The sequence below is a fragment of the Neolamprologus brichardi genome, chromosome 5, assembly GCF_056152115.1.
Source record: "Neolamprologus brichardi isolate AB-2024 chromosome 5, ASM5615211v1, whole genome shotgun sequence".
Taxonomy (NCBI): Eukaryota; Metazoa; Chordata; class Actinopteri; order Cichliformes; family Cichlidae; genus Neolamprologus; species Neolamprologus brichardi.
This window is the reverse complement of record NC_142108.1, coordinates 27,379,486-27,396,911: the sequence shown is the minus strand read 5'-3', so window position 1 is coordinate 27,396,911 and position 17,426 is coordinate 27,379,486. Positions and strand designations below refer to the sequence as shown.

The following is a 17,426-nucleotide window of genomic DNA, read 5'->3' as shown; positions in this document are numbered from 1 at the left end:
AATATATACTGCAGATATCCAGAAATTCTGTTAAAAAATTGTTAATGTGGTTTTTGGATATATTCCAAATAGCAGAAAGAACTCCCTAGAAGAAAGATATCCGTGGACGGCAGCCATCTGTCTCAAACAGTTACTCTGAGTGAGTGGAGGGAGCATTGAGGGAAACCACAAGGAAATGCACTGGATATGTTGGTGAGGCCAGCAACTGCAGACCAAAAATGTGTGGTTACGAAGATACCTGTAGAAAGGTAGCTGGGAGACGTTTGATTCAAAGCACAGCTGTTCATCCTCATAGTGCAGGTAACATCATTGTATTCTTTGTCTCGTTTTACTATTACATCTTCATTTTATATGTGAGCCTCATTAGACTCCCTGCTTCACCTTTATGAAAGCAGACCTTCACAGCTGCTTCAGGCACATATTCTGCCTCTAATCTCCATGTTGAATTACCACTGTGCCTCCCTTTCATCTATTCCAATTTATTGCTATAACGTTCAGCAGGAGGCAATCACCAAATATCTTCTGGCTGAATAATTGGATTCTATCAAAACTTTTTTTTTCTCCATCATTCTCCCCTCAAGAATGGGAGCAAATCAGCACAGCAGAACGTAAAGTTCATAGAAATCCTGGATGCTTCAGTGATGCAGCATCTGTGACACATCTTGCGGTGTTGCTCTAACTGTGGGTAATGCGCCGAGCACTGCCCGGTCACTGCTACAGGATGTCAAGGGTAACGCCAAAGGCAATGAAATGGTGCGTCGCTCTTGAAGGGTAGCCTGATTGCCATTTGCTGCAGAGTTTTGGCAATGGTCCCAGAAGGTTTAATAAGCGTAATGGTAAAACTGGCCATCACAACAGTGTCCTGTCGTTGCTTTTCATTAACAAATGTTGCACCAGTAAATCAGCTGGATAGACTGTCTGAGCCACTTTTCATTTGCCAAAGATTTATGCTGTTAAGGAGGAATGAGAAGAGGATACTGTTATGTGCAAACAAATACATTCCTCCTCATTTCTTTTAAACATTTACAGGTACTGTTTGGGGAAATTGGTGCCTCTGGAAATTGTGTATTTTTATGCTTCTCCCCGGCCACACAGTACGTGGATTTTTCTGGAGGAAACTGCAGAGGAAGGCTGTCCAGCTACCATATTTCAAATTAAGATGGCAGAATGAGATTTCATTTAGTCGGTTTCATTCTTTTAAAAACAAGATACCAAATAGATATGTGAAAAGTAAAAGAAAGAAAAAAAAATAGCCGTTTTAAAGCTTATGTTATATCACAAAACCTTAAAGAGATGGCCAGTAGACACGTATACAGTAATATGCTGTCAAACCAAACTAGACATTTCTCTGCTGGCATCCTGCTGCATTAAAGCTCTACGTATATCACCTTGACTCACTGACCTTTGCACTTTTTGTTGTTGAATACTATCTCCCACGTGAATGACACAGTTATGTCTCATCCTACTTTCTAAATTATTTTCCAGTTACATGTTGGATGCTTCTGTAGAGTGGATGAACTACTTTGCCATTTCTGCTTCACATTAACTGCTTCAGAAAAAAACAACAAACTTCCCATCTGTGTTCTGCTTGCCTCTATACTGCAGCAAAAACAGCCCAAGTCACTCCCCCTCTCCCATCCTCTCTCTCCTTTTCACCTCCTCCCCCTTTTCCTCTATCCTCTCTGCTCACACCTCACTGCACTCAGGTCCCCATACAGTTCCTGCAGCAGGGAGGTACAACACCTTAAATCGAGCTCTGTTTTGAGAGGCACTGCAGACTGCTGGTTTCCACGTTCACCCTTCTTTTCATCACTCATCGATCCTCCTGTTTTTATACTCCCTCCTGCTCCTCTCGTTGTCCCCCCCTTTCTGGTTTTCCTCCTGCGTCTAATTCTCAAAGCTCAGCAGTCCCTGTCTGCTTGTACTGAGGAAAAAAGTGATAGAGTGAGGAAGAAAAGAGGAGGAGCACAGCTATTAGTGTGCCAAAGAAAATCTAGACCCCTCCCTATCCAACTGATGACGAGGAGAGGTTTTATTGAGTTGGTCCTTAGCCAATGAGCATGCAGTGCCGGGAAATACAGCAGTGGACCTGCACCGGCTCTGATGCTTGTGCTTATTTCAGTGTGTTAGAACAATGTTAATGAGTGTATCCTCTCCTCCCTGCCCGATCTGAGCACGCATTAGCAACAAACTGAGTCTCGTTTATGTGTGTCTTCTAGGACAGAAACCTCCCCCAGGTGACACTGGGACCTGCTACTACTTTTTTTTTTCTTTTTTTGCAATGTATTTCAAGGGTGGGATGAGTCAAAGGGCAGACTATTAAGACTTCTCTCATCTCTTTAAGAACATATCTGACCCTGTTTTCCGCTCTCCTTGGTTAGGAGGAAGCACATCTCTCTGCAAGGTAAGCTGCATTTTCCCTCTATGTCCAAGCATTCTGTTACTGGTTCTTTTGCTGTGTGGCAAGTTGTCACAGAGGCACCTAGCCTCATTACACACATCCTGGATGAATGTAGAAAAAAAAGCCCTGCACAGAGAAAAAGAGAGAATAAATGGCTCAGGGGTAATTAGAGCAGACAGTCTTAGCACTTCTCCTTTTAATGCAGGGTCTCGTATTAGAAAATCTGCTATAGTGGAACTTTTAAAGCATGCCAGTAAGTCCCTTAATGACTGGTGCGTAGCATCATGTAGCGCTGCAGTATAATGTTACATAATAAACAAAGCACGTATGAGTGAGATAGAACTTGAGAACTGAATTTTTTTTCACTGTTAAACAAATATTAATTGACTTTCATTGGCTGATTATGACAAAGATGATTATAAACTGATTAACAGTGAGCGATGATTGATTTTTAGTGCGCAGACATTAAATTGTTATATGTAACAGATTTTCATTTGTTTCATTTTTTTCATTTTCTCACTGTTTTGTTTTGGTTTCTGTTATTTTATTGGTTTGTTTTGGTGTGCGAATGCTCTATAGGGATGATGGTACTCGGTTTAATGTTATACAGTAAAAATACACTGGGAGTGTGTGCAAAGTCAAATTTGCTGAGCCAGCAAGAGTGAAGGGCCCACACAGAGTCTGCAGAGCTCAGTGTTTCAAATGAATCTGAGTCATCTTATTAGTACTTAGATTGGTGAATTTAAGTACTCCATTGCAGCCTTTTCTTTAAAAAAAGATTAGATTTGCTTGGCTGAAGGTGATTGAAGGTAAAGCTTTCTGCATTACAGCCTCTGATGGATACTGAGTTAGGAGGCACATTCTTCATGTTAAGCCCCATATCTCATCTCCAATATCTGTTTGTTCTGTTTTCTTTTTTTCGTTTCTAATCAATTAAAAGTGACTCACGTTTTGCTGCAGAAGAGGGGGAATACTCTCTTTTGCATCGTTTGTTCCTGGGCTGATTATGATGCAAAGGTGTGAACAGGTCAGGTGATGCTGTAGTCTCTTTACTCTCCAGGGATATTATGAGTACATGACAGGAACACTCCTCGGAGTGTGTGCCAAATGAGGATTTTCTTTATGCATTAGCAGAGATGAATCAGTGCATGTGCAGGTGCAATATGTTAGCAGCTGCATACATATGGTGCATTTTGTGCTGCAATAGATGCTTAACAGAGTAACATCTTGTTTTTTGGTTTTTTGTTTGGTGATTTTTTTTTTAAAACATGTAAACAGTATACCGAAAGCTGCATGAAACAAAACAAGCAAAATATCACGTTAACATTTGCTGATTAATTGTACATATCTTAAAAGCAGTGGAAGACATGTACTCTTGTTTAATCCTAAGCATTCTCAATAAAATATGCATTACTTTTTATCCAGTTTCCTTAATGAAACCTCAATAACAACACTAAATATATTTCTGATTACACCGAATTTATACACCATGTAAAATAAAAAATATAATCACATATAGTTTTGGCAACTTTATGACTTTACAGCCACACGTCAATGCTGATTGCAAAATCTGAATAAACCTGGAAAACTAAATCTTGTAACTTTTATTATCCTAAGAAGTCTGTTTTTAATTTACTCTTTCAATATCAACCCCATTGACTTAAATCTGCACATGCATATTTCTGCTTTCATAATCATAATAACATTATTTTAGTTTTATTCAAATTGCATGATTCTTTTCAGGTGTATTTTGTTGACCCTTTGTTATCCATGGACATTACATTTATATGCACCACTGACATCACATGTCATTTTTTTTCTATTCTCATCTTATTTCCACCCAGCTCTGTCATTTCATTGTTTTAAAAGCATTTAGACATTTATCTCTTACACACCTGCATTAGTTTTTCTTTCCTGATCGGTTTATTAATTGTACAGTTCTTATCATAAACTATAAAAACTGGAAGATGGTCAATGATTTCATTTACCAGTTATCAAATATCAGCTATGCCAGTTAGAAGCTCTATCTTCATATATCATGGATGCATATATATCAGTACTGTGGCCTAACAGAGTCTAGAGTTCTTCTTTTAGTATTTTAAATAAACACAAATGACTAAATGTTGATTTGTTTGCTTTCTCATATCTTTTATACATCTCATCTGTAGGACTTTTAAGATGGTCCAGATCAAGTTGCTATGGTGACTAATCAAAAAAGAGTGACAGATTTTGAGATTAACAACAAGACTCCAAAGTTGTACGAGACATAAAAAAATGGTTCAACTACATCAGTTGAGTCATTTCTAAAATGTCTAAAGGATCTCATAAAGGATATCAGTTTGTATTGTTTTGCACTGCACAGTTTGTGTTGCTGTAGTAGCAAAGAAGCTGCATACAAAGAGGACACACAAGGACTTGGTGTGTTGTGATGAAATCAGTAAAGCATTTCATTGGGGTGGGGGGTGTCCTCTTTTAACATATTTATGTAGCTTCTTTGACAAAGGTTCTTTCAGCAGTAAGTGTTCAGTGTGATTTCCTAGTGACAGTGTTTTGATCTTTTTTTTTGTTTGAATATCAAATCAGTCTTACAGAATTTATCATAATTTCACACAAAATGAGGTAGCCCACTGGCATTTGTTGTTCCCAATAACATGTATCACAACAATGCGAGTATCACATGGGCTCCAACTTTGCAGATTAGTATGAAATGTTTGCCCTCAGTTATTGGATTACTATGGCATTCAAGTTGGCACCATCATGAGAAAAGATCTACACTGTCCAAAATTTACTTTGTGACTAATTACTACAAATCCACCAAATATTAGAATGCAACTATCCTACTGATGGTTTCCTTTGAGGCTTTGTCTCACTTTTTAATGCTCATAGCAAATGGGATACTAACCATGTAATTATGAACATTTCTGATAAATTTTTGTCTTTGCAGTTTGTAGACTAAGTGATTTGCAATAAATAAATGTGTGATGGCTAAAAGTAATGCCATGACTTTTTCATGTCAGTATGCTGATGTTAGCATTAAGTTCCCAGCTGCTGTTAACATAGGTTTATTGGCCCATTTCCACTCTTCCTCCACCACATTAAGTGCTTTACAGGCCAAATAGCCTCAAATCAAAGTGTGATATGAAGCACTCCAAGAGCAGGTCTGCACCAATGGAAACTTATCAACCAGACTCAGTTAAGGAGTGGCATTAATTATCCAAATAAAATAGAAATTTTCGACAGGTTGGTAAATGGTTTTGAAAATTGCTTCATGCTTTATTCATTTTTAAATGTTTTTATTATGCTAATAATAAAGAACATGAAAGAAAAAAATAATTAAAAAGCTGCAGCATTAAAAAAATATTGCCTGTCTGAAAATAACAGGAACAGAAAAAAAGATTTTAGAATAATTTAACTTGATCTTAATTTTGCTGTATGCTAACTGGAGGAAGGTTAGAGAAAGGTTGTGGGATCTTAAAACATGCTTCTATATTTCTGCCTTATCTCTTAATTAAGAGGACTCTTTAAAAGAGGCAACTCCACATGGAATTACAATTATCATACAGTGGGAGGTTGTAGGGGAATTAAAATATCCTTAAATAAATATATTAAAATATTAAAATAATATGGTTTTAAATTTGCACGTTTTTTTAATTAAATTCTTTTTATTCGAATGACCCTACTGGTCTATAACCAAATAAACCAAACAAACCATATTTCGCTGCATGCCATAGCAACCTAATGACTGAGTAAAAGTGAAATTACCTAAGCCAGAATATCACTAATGTTGTATTCCTGATTATAGACAGTTGTTTGTACTCAGCTCCTGATACTCTGAGTTTCCACATTACATTTCCAGGTTTGCATGCCTGGGGGACTTCTGCTGCTTGATGGTTCATGAAATGGGAGGCTGTTCTGCAGTCTATAATCCTCCTCCTGTCAACCTATATCCTCATTCACAGCCTGTCAGGTGCATCAGTGTACATGAAGCACACTCAGAATGATGTTTTTCATTTACAGATAGCAACGTTTGTGTGTGTGTGTGCACATGGATCACTGGTACTGGTACTGGTACAGTGAATATAAAGAGTACCATGTCACAGCATGACATTTGATGATTTTTTTCATGTTGATAGGCAGCATTTTCACAGCATTTAAGTTAAGAGGAATGTTGTTGCTGTAGTTTTGCTGTGAAAGCTGCTGAATCAGTGTCTTTGCTGGTGCTGCAGTATATTTCCAGTTGAATTCCACCAGTTTAACAGATAACTGCTCAGGGATAATAGGCGAATGACTGGTCTGTAAGGATCTGTTTTGTGTCAATACTGAATCTGACTTCTTTTGCTTGAACTGCTTTCAGTCCGCTGGCAACACAGTCAAAAATACATCAGCTTCGTGTGGTCAGTTTAAATCAAGCTAAGCCAATCGATGCAGTAACAATGTAGAATACTGCAAGGAATGCAAAAAAGTAGCTCACAGCAGGGCATCCTTTTGTCGAACAAGATATTTATTATTTTTACTGCATTTACTATGGTCTGCTGGTCATTCAGTCTTACACTGGCCAGATGCAAAAGTCTGGAGCATTGCTGGAGCATTACCTCTACTACATCTATTACACTAAATATCTGATCATGCGAAAAAACAGAGCAATAAAAATGATCCTCGTGTCTTTTCACATATTGAGGCAGAGTGCAGACCTGTTTGTGAGGATTTGCTGATGAGAATTTTTTTTAATGATGCCAGTTTGTCTTATCCTCTCTCAGCATCACACCCTTGACAGATCTGGAAATTTGGTGGAGCAGAAAATGGGGGATGTTAAGATTGATATATGATGGTCTTTAAAGATTTTCAGATCTTTTAGATTTTAGCAGACTTATATATCCTGTAAACATCGTCCTGCAAAGATGGAAGCTCTGTTACGTATGTTTTTGAGGAAGAATAAGTGGGGGAATTATTGCTCTTTGTTTAATTAGCAAGAGTCTACAATAAAATCTGATGTAAAATGGTTTTGAGGCTAGAGGACATGTAGAGAAGTCAGATGGATCATATAATTAGCTGCTTACTGAACTAGTGCTCCTCCTGGCTTCTCTTTACTCAGCACTGATTTGTCTTGTTGTCCCAGATCTACGCATTTGGACAACTCATCCTTCACTGGTGGTGGTGTGGTGTATTCTTTCTTTTTTCTTCCTTCTTAGTCTCTAAATGGCGCGCCCCTCCTCCCTTCTACTCACAGCCTATATGTACTAGTGTAAAGTGCAGCATTTGATCCAGCTTAAACAACCTTAAATCTCAAACAATTGGAGCTAGAGATTGTGTGCTTGTTAGTTGTGATGATGGTCTCAGTTTTCCTTATGTACACACTGAATCTTTGTGCATTCATGGCACTTAAGCAATGAGAACTTACAGATCCAGTCTTAGATGGGCCGGACTTCCATCTAAAACACACGAGTCCTGTCTTGTATTCAACCATGTTCATGGACTTTTATTTTTGACTTTCTGTTTCCACTCAATATTTGTTCTAGTTAAAGACACCAAAATGACCCAGTTGAGTTTAGAAAATGATTACAATGTAGATGCTAATACAAACTTTTTCTGCAACAGTCTCCTTCATTGTTTTCTTTAACAGAATGAAAAGTTGACATAAAGGCGACCACACCAACAGAAAACATTCAACTATGATTTTAATTTCTCCACAAGATTACACGCAGGCCCTCTATGGTTGGTTTCACACTGGACCAGCTGGAGGGTGGCTCAGCTGTGATCTGGTATTATGTTGTTAGCTGTACCTGACTTAAAATTCCCCAAAAAGCAGATAAAGACAGATGTGTTGAAAAGGATCTAAAACACAGACCAGAGAATATGGCCAGCAAGGCTACAGATTATGACCACTTTGTCAATATTTGTACTATGCTTGATTAATACCAGTTTTTTTTATTGGCTTGCACAAAGAAGAGTGTTGGGATGTTGTCACTTTTAGGTGTGAGACTATTTTTTGAATGAAAAAACAAACAAACAAACGAGCAATTGCAAAACTTGCTGCTATGAGCTATGAATATCATCAAAGACAAAAATAACTATAACAGTAAACCTATCAACCGAGTTGAAATATGTTCCTGAAACCCATTAAACTCTACTCTGCAATCTGTATCATGTAGCTTCCTTGTTTTCTAACTTCTTTAAAGAAAATATAGATTATTTTCTTTAAAGAAGTTAGAAAACAACAAAGAAGTTAAAGAAGTTAGAAAACAACAACAATGGCTTAAACTTACAAATGATTACATTTCATTATAACAGGACATTAAGTGTAGATACAGCAATACTCGGTACTTTAAGTCTTCTATGTATTGTCCCCCACTGGGTATAATGGAGAGATGTTAAATTTAGATCATTTAATTTGGATCTTTACTGGGGCATTCTTTATCATTTGCCACGTAGCATTTGTTACCACCAGTTTTTCCATTATTTATTTATATTCTTGCTTTTGAACTGAAAACAGCTTCCTGTTGCAGCTGTAACAATGCTGTAAAAGTGGTGAAACAAGAGAAAAAGTTGCAGTTAAGAAAAAAATGCTGCAGACTTTCAAAGTCTGTGAAATGTGAAAAGGCTTTTCAGTGACCCCTTTTATATTGTCACATTTTTTTCTTTTTTTAAATTTTATTCATATTTACAGTTCAATATATGCTTAAAGTTCAGGTAAAACATGTCTTTATTTTTCTATGAAAAAAATGGAGATAGTGGGTTAACCATATTACTCTCTGTAAAAGTATTGTCAGTCAGAATTACAATCATAATGCATTATCTACTCACAGTGGAAACCATCAAAACAAAAGAAAGGAACTCAAAAGAACTAAAAAAAATGTATATTACTGAAATGTTTACTAGACAAACTTCCATAACAAGGCTTTACAGATTACCCCCCAACTGAAGATCTGCAATCCTTTTTTTGTCTATCATTTTTCTTTTATCCCTCAATAACTTCCCATCACAGAGAAATAGTCTGTGGGCGTGATAGTTGCAGTAGTTAATATACATGGATGCACACAGGGGAAATTTAGTGGAAAGATGCTTTGTGTTTAATAGCTTCTGTTAGCTTTGCCCATGTGAATAGAATTATTTTCCACTAGTAAGTGGATGGTAATATACTGTATTATAATTATTCTATTTATTCCAGACAGCCAAACTTGAAGTTTGATTTTGTTTGGCTGTTGCTGTTTAATCATTCAAAGGACACGTATGTCTGTGAAGGTTCTCAGTCATCCAGGTCATTGTAGTCTAAGGAGCGTGGAAAAAGAAAAGCATCTGGACTTCTTTAACCTCCTAAGACTCTTTCATGGCATGCATTTTTAATTTTTCTTTGCTATTTTGGTTGATTGCGACCTGATGAATTTAAAAACAAAGAATTACCAGATTTTGGGTTTTTTTACCGAATTTTTGTTTCTGAGAAAAATGAGATCCACGTATGAGGACATTCATTTGAAATTTTGATAGAACAGTGGCAGTATAATGTCCTTGTAAGCAGATCAAACTGTAGAGACTGCCCTTGTAGAGGAAAAAAATAAGTGTTTTTGTCCAGAAATCCCAAAATGTGATGTCCACATATGTGGACGCTAGGTCCTAGGAGGTTAACCTTTAAACTTAAAGAAGTCCAGACGCTTTTCTTTTTCCAAGCTCCTTAGACTATGATGACCTGGACAACTAAGAACCTTCACAGACATATTGTCGTGCACTTTGGGAAGAATTCAAAGGACACACACATTTTTCCCAGAGATCAATTAGCTGTCCTCTCATTCAGCACCTTAATACCACACATATCCAACATCGTTTGTTTTAATTGCTCCCAAGCTGAGTTTACTTTGCCGACAATTCAGAAATAAATATGTGGACATTTATTAACCACTGCTGAACAAGTTGTTATCCAGTGGGTGATCAGAAAGACTACCAAGACATTTTTAAAAGCCCCAATAGAAAAGAAATCATAAAAATAATAAAATGAGTCATGGCTGAATTTTTCTCAGCTATATCTGTATCCTGTTAAAGTGTATACTTACTTTATCATGAAAATTTCACTATCACAGTTTGAACATTTGCTGTGAAAATGTGCTGTTCTGATAACTTTGTACATAGATAAAAACAAAACACAGCCATTCTAGAAATTGGTACAGTCTTTGTGTTGTTTTCAGTCCTCCATTGTCAGTGTCCCCAAATCCACAAGAAACGTGTGGATCTGCCTTTGTTTGTGCCACATTTTATCGTACTGCTAGCAAATGCCAAGTACTTAGATCCTCCACAAATGTCAAAGATGTATATGAAGCACAGGTGTAACTAATAATGTTTATGATGGCTGCTTTCCAATATATTGTGTTTGCAATCTATTGACTGCAAATAAATACTATGACTTGAACGTTCAAGCCAAAAAGGGGAAAACATGTTAAAGTATTTTGCAGACGGTCTTCTACTTGTTCTCTCTGTCTGCAAAGTTTGTAAAATCAGCTCCATCACTCCAGTGAATGGAATACACACTGATATACTCTGTGCCATCTTTGCTTGATTATCATGACCTGCATTGCCATATGTAAGAAAATCAGTAAATAAACAAGTAAAGTCTAGAGACTCACAGTCCACTCATTTTCTCTTACACTTCCTAATCTATTCTCACTTCTGCATTGGCATGGACAAACAGGGCTTAATCTTTATCACATTATAGTCAGATTTTCCAGATCTCTGTGTGTGTATCTCAAACTTTTATTATTCTTGTTAGAACATGGCTGGACCTGCTGCCTATATGTGAAGCAGAGGAAAAATCAGCATGAATGAATCAAGGGGACCTTAAAATGTAAATGAGTTTTTGTTAGACCTAGTCTTGTTCTCATGCTATATGTCAAAGTCAAAATGTCTGTCATAAACAGGGTCTGTACGAGTTGTGACGGCTGTGTTGACAGTCTAAATATATGGTGCATATCCTGATAGCAACATTCCCATTTCAAGTCCAGCTTCTGGCCTGCTTAATTATTTGGCTTTAGGACTTTGCCCAGCAGCCCTTTCGTTTGATTAATAAAGTGACTTTTTGTAACAAATTCATTAAAGTGCAGTTTTCAGCATCGTTTTTCACTTGCTCATGTTGACATTGATGGAGCTGTCAAGGCTTGCCCATCTTTCACTTAGATGAATGACATCATTCCAGCTACTCGGTGTGTACACGCAAACACACACACACACACACACACACACACACACACACACACACACACACACACTGTCCCCATGCTGACCAACTGCTACTTCTGAGACACCCAAACACTGCAAATGATGTACAGAGCCAACTACAAGCATATGGTCTTTTCTGTTTATTGTTGCCTGTGCTGCAGTAATGACTGGCCATGAGTGTGTGTGTGTGTGTGTGTGTGTGTGAGTGAGTGATAGAGAGAGGGAGAGAGAGAGCAGGATACAGTATATGCATGTGTGTATGAGTGGTACACAGAGACATGGCTGGAAGGAAAAATGCTACGACGACAGGCATAAAAGATGTAAGAAATTAGGAAACAAGAAACAAGGCAGGAAGTGGAGGAAGAGAGTTGCTAGCTGACTATTGGACAATCTGCCTTCTAGCTTCGTATTTCTCCATTACACCCCTGCATTGCAGCACTCCCTGCAGGAGCTGGAGAGGTGCAGTTTTTTCCACATCGTCTCTGCTGCCTCAGAGGAGATAAGTCCTCTCAACAAAAATGTCCCAGCACAACTCAGCACGGGGAACACGTTGTCAGCAGCTGCCCTCTGCATATGTTTACTATGTGAGGCTTTGATAGTAGCTGTGTTGCTCTTATTGACCTCCTAATGTTGCACTGTGCTCAGGCCTGACTCATCCACTAGAGAGCAGGGATGAATACTAGAGAGGGAGGGAAAAGTTTATTCATTCACAGGTGCTCATAAAAGAATGCAAGAACCAGGGAGAAGCTGAGTATCCCACAATGCAGTGGGGATTTCAGTAAACCATACTGTAAAAGCACAGTTTTTTGGGGAGGGTTAAGGGCAGAATGAGAATTTTGCAACAATCTAGTCACACTAACTGAAAAATATACTGTAACAATTTTAATAAATCTTTAACACCCATCCACGATCTTTTAATCTGACTGGTATTATTTTATTGATTGAGCATTTTGTTTTTGTTTCATTGTTTGTTTGTTTTGGTTATTTTGCGGCCATCTTGTGATTTCTATTTCTTCATACCTATGGGAGCTCTAATGCTAATATGCTGCTAATATCAAAAATAAATAATTTATTAATAATAAATTTCATAAGAATAAAAAAGCAAAACAGTCACTGACTTCTCAGAAGAGGTTTTTACAGCTTACTCATATTTTTCCTGGTTTCGTTAAATTGCTCTGCCACGAGGTGTCAGGCCATATCAGGTCACTCCAGGGAACAACCAGAAATCAAGTAAGAAAAAAAAAAAAGGACAACAGGCATATCAGTTTCATGACGGAGCCCCATGCAATCTAGGGCAAGGCAAAAGAGTGTCTTAAATGAATAATTAAAGATGAGATAATAACATAAGATATACTTTATCATAAAGAAAAAATAGATTGTATAATATCTAACAGTCTGTTCATTTACTACAATCTCCTTTATTACAATGGCTTAACTTAAAAACCTTAAAAAGTGCAGACATCACTATTTAAGCAGTAGTAACTTAAATGCCCTATATCTTAAAATATCTTACACAAATCCATGAATTGGCCATATAACCCACCTAACCTCACCCTAGCTGCTTATTTTCTTCAAAGCCAGATCATTTCTGCTCCCATGGCCCCACTGCACAGCCATTTCACTCTACCAATCCATTAACTTCTAATTAAAGCATTAAGCTTTTAAGATGAATGCAGCATTTTTTAATTCACTCCTAGAGCAAAAATGTTAAAATAGTCTTTTGAAGGATAAGTCTTTTGATATTACAAGAAAATCACAAAAAAGCAGGAGAAAACATTAAGGCCTATTCAAGCATAATACTGTGGTGACTTATCCACAGTTTAATATTCTATCTAAAAAGAGGAACACTGTGTCATTTTTTTCCATAGCTAAATGCATTTAGCAGATCAAAACTGACCCTACAAAGCAGAGAAGACAAATGTCTCTGGGCATAACTTTGCAGTTCTCAAAAGAAAAAAAAAAAAAGAATATGCTCTGTGATGCAGCAGTTTTATATGAGATTCCTGCCCTCCTCTGGTAGAAGCAGCTAAATGCACTGCAACCTGACATACTGCAAGAGTAGCCACATCAAGCCAGGCATCTAACAGATGACAGCTGAACTTAAGCATCTAGAAAGGTATTTCCCCAAGGAGAGCACTGAAAGAAAAAGGTTTTCAGGCAAAAGCAAGAAAAAAAAGGTTAAATGCCAGAATTGCAAAGAGTTCAAACATGTACAAACATAACTGCTTTAGGGATGTTGAACATTTGAAACACATTTATCACGCAAGGTTGAGCTACAGGCACCTAAAGTTTAATTTTTAAACCTCATATGTTTAGTTCTGCATCTGCGTAGGTCTCTGGCTCAAACAGCACGTTTCATTATGTAATAGTTTTAGCTCAATACAGTGGGATATGTTTTGTTTGTATTGTAACTCGAGAAGATGCTTTTGTTATCTCCTCACCTCTAATCATCACTGACAAGTCTCCTGAGGGATCAGTGAACACCAGACAAATAGGAGTAATCACTCTTTGTTTCAATTGTTCACTCTGAATGACTTAACAGAAATGGTCAATTCAGAGGGTTAAATCATACTTCTGAGATCAGTTGTTAGCAACCATTTAATTGCATGGAATAGATCTGATTTAAAAAAAACAACAACAAGAAAATAAAAAAACTGCACCGCCTTAAGACTTTTTCAGCTGTCCTAGTGCATACTTTTGCTTTTTATTCCTGACTTGTGCAGGCTGTGGCTTTATTAACACGAACCTCACCCTAGAGTCTGTGCATATTGATCTTTTACAACTGCCCTCCAATACTAGACCGTAGAGTGGCATGCTGCAATCAGTTGTGTGAGCAGCATCACAAATGAGGCTGGGGGAATGAGAAAGATGGAGAGAAAGAGGTAAAGAGGTTGCGTACATAAGTACATTGAACAGAGAGACAGAGAGGGTGTAGGGAAATATGTGATGGGAGGGTGGAAAATGGGGGCGATGGTGTGCATTGGACAGAGGAGGAGGAGGAAGAGGAGGGGGAGGAGGAGGGGTGTAGTGCTGCAGTGGAGAGAAGTGAGAGGAGACTGCAGTCTCTGCTTATGGGAGAGATCAGACTATGTTACCACAGCTCTGAGGAACTGTAACCCAAACACTTATTGATTGGATGGGCCACCCCACGAGGGGAATACCACATTTGACTGGTGAGTTTTGTCTTGAAGATCTTTGTAGATTAAAAATGAGTTAAGATGCACAACTGGACCACAGTTATCTTAGAGGAATCTTCTCTGCATTTTAAACTGGGTAAACCATATCAAACTGCTATGGTTACACTGTATTCTCCGGTCCTGATTCTACTTATGAATGAGGATGTGTCAGAGCCTGTTTTTTGTGACTGAGTGATATTGGCCAGTGGTGAGCTGCCGAAATCCTAGGGAGATAAGGACTGAGTGCTAATGGCACAGAGGTAGAAGGTAGGCTAAAATAAGAGGGGAAGGTATGGGCATATATTATATTCTATTTCCATTCAGTCACTTCTCTCATCACTGCTCTTCTCGGAGGAGACAGAATTAACTTAGGGAAGTTCGGGTAGTGGAGAAAATCATATCTGACTTAATGTTAGGATTTTTTTTAACATTGCAGTCTCAGATGTGCTTCATTTTAGGGGTGAGGATGGGTTTAGAGACAAATGAAAGATACGGGCAGGCGATGAATGTAATGTTTTTGAAGAACCTTTATGGACCAAAAACTTTATTCTTAACCATTATACATTTCAGCTCAGTGGCAGCAGTCTGCATTCGTATCATGTCATGCCCACCACTTGGGCAGTGACTTGACACTGGCCTTGAGCCAACTGGTTATTTGATTGGTTGGTCACTTCAGCTATAGACGTTATCAGTATTGCTTAGCAACAATGATGTGCTTGCCCACAGCACATAGACCACCACTGTATGTGAACAGTGCACAGTCTACCTTACAGCAATAGAAAGTCTGTGCTAAAGTGCACATGTTGAAATGCAATACTTATCGATCTGTGGGCTGCAAATTAATTAAGATTGGGTTTTTATCATCATTATGTTTGCCATATTCTGACAGTTCACTTTTACTTTGAGGTACTGATATCCTTAGCTGCGGACCACTTCCTTTGATAATGACACATAAACTGTAGCAACACAGTTACAGCAACACAGTTACAGATACAGTTGAATACTGTAAATGCTGATATCTATAGAAAAAACATTAACATCTAGCTACTGTGCACTTATTTAGTGTTTTTAGATTATGATAGTTCTGTATGTGCATCTACTATTTGCATAGCTGAGAACAGCTAGCAATGAGCCACAATGGCTGAGACTGCTGAAGCAATTAATCACAGTTTGACCAGACCTCTTCTTTGTGCAAGCATTTCTCTAACCAGGTGTTGCAAAGAATTGTGGGAAGCTACCGTATAGTTCAAGAAAGACAATAAACTGGATTCATGTTATATGAGGAGGACATGTATGTACATTTTACAGTAATAAAAATAAAATAACAGTGTTATAACAAGCAAACAGCTGATTTAAAAGCTGATAGTATTGTACTTTAAAGCTTACACAATAAAAAGTAAAATTTTTTTATAGTAAGAAACTCATACAGATCACAGTAGATCAACTGAAAAAGGTGTAACGCTAGCAAACTTAGTTGCCAGTACTAATTCTATACTTGTCTTACATCCATAGCATGGATATAAAACATTATACCTAATGTGCTTAGCAATTATAAAATATGTAAATCATGTTACATTTTCCTTAGTTGCTTGAACACATCTTAATTCTGTGACCTTTTCTCTTAAATTGCTTTATTTCTTTGAATTCTTTACCCTGGAGTGAAAAACAAATAAACATGGAAACATTAGCAGAGTGACAAAACGAATAAAAGGATGTCAAGCTGCCAGTTATTCTTAAGCACTATGCTGAGTTTGTGGGGCTCATGTAAGAGTAAAGGCAGCATCAAAATCATATTATTTGGTTTAAAAAAAACATATCAGTCAGAGCAGCAGCTCCTAGAAATATATCACACTGTGGTAAATAAGTAGTCTTACTGACACAATTTAAACCATTATGCTCCTGAGATATACACAGTAGTCAAATAAATGACTAAATGCAGTAGGAAACAATCATGTCCCAGCACTATAATACAGTTATTCATAGTTAATTAAAACTAAGCAGGTGTTTTCAAATTCATCTAGCGATCTGCAGCAGTTTGACAAACAGCAAGGTTCAATTAGACCAGAGCATTGACATTTGTGCTCAGCAGTAAATGTTAGTGTTGTTGCTGCCACCAGCAGTCATGCAAAGAGCAAACAGAGAATACATAACATAATGCTCACTTGGGGCTGAGAGTTAAATTGGAGTTGTCATCTGTTAAAAGAGGGCCCTTCTGAGAAGACACTCATTTTATTAGAGTATGTTGGGAGGTGAAACTGATTTAGATGACTGCCTTCTTATGTTATTTAAAGTCACAGCTTAGATCTCCAGCTACCTCTAACCTGTTAAACTTCAGTCTATAAAATTTCAGAATCTATTTTAAGATTGATCTTAAAACATTTGAACTCTTAAGGTGGAACCTTCAACTATTTATTGGTCTGATCACTTCAAAACATTGATTAGTCGGTTATAAATAATAAAAATAAATACAGATTAGTTGGTTGGTAGAAAAAAAACCCTATTACCAAAACTATTCAGTCATTTACCTTCAAATGACTGAACTTGAGTGACATACATTCTTCATCCATAGGGTTGTGTGATGCCGGCCCAACATTTGCAGCTAGAACAGCTTAAACTCTTCTGAGAAGGCTTTACACAAGTTTTACGAGTCT

The 17,426-nt window shown here is 37.5% G+C and overlaps 1 protein-coding gene across 4 annotated transcripts in view; it reads left to right on the top strand.

The window, feature by feature from the left end:
• Positions 1 to 2,061: 2,061 nt before the first annotated feature.
• Positions 2,062 to 17,426, top strand: part of syt2b (synaptotagmin IIb) — a 28,355-nt gene continuing 12,990 nt past the window's right edge. For 2 of the 4 annotated variants that reach the window (XM_006782854.2, XM_006782851.2), the window contains exon 1: positions 2,062 to 2,404. The gene's annotated coding sequence lies outside the window, so the exon portion shown is untranslated. Of the gene's footprint in view, positions 2,405 to 14,621; positions 14,773 to 17,426 lie in introns of those variants that run through there. The other 2 variants (XM_006782853.2, XM_006782852.3) reach the window with 2 other exon arrangements.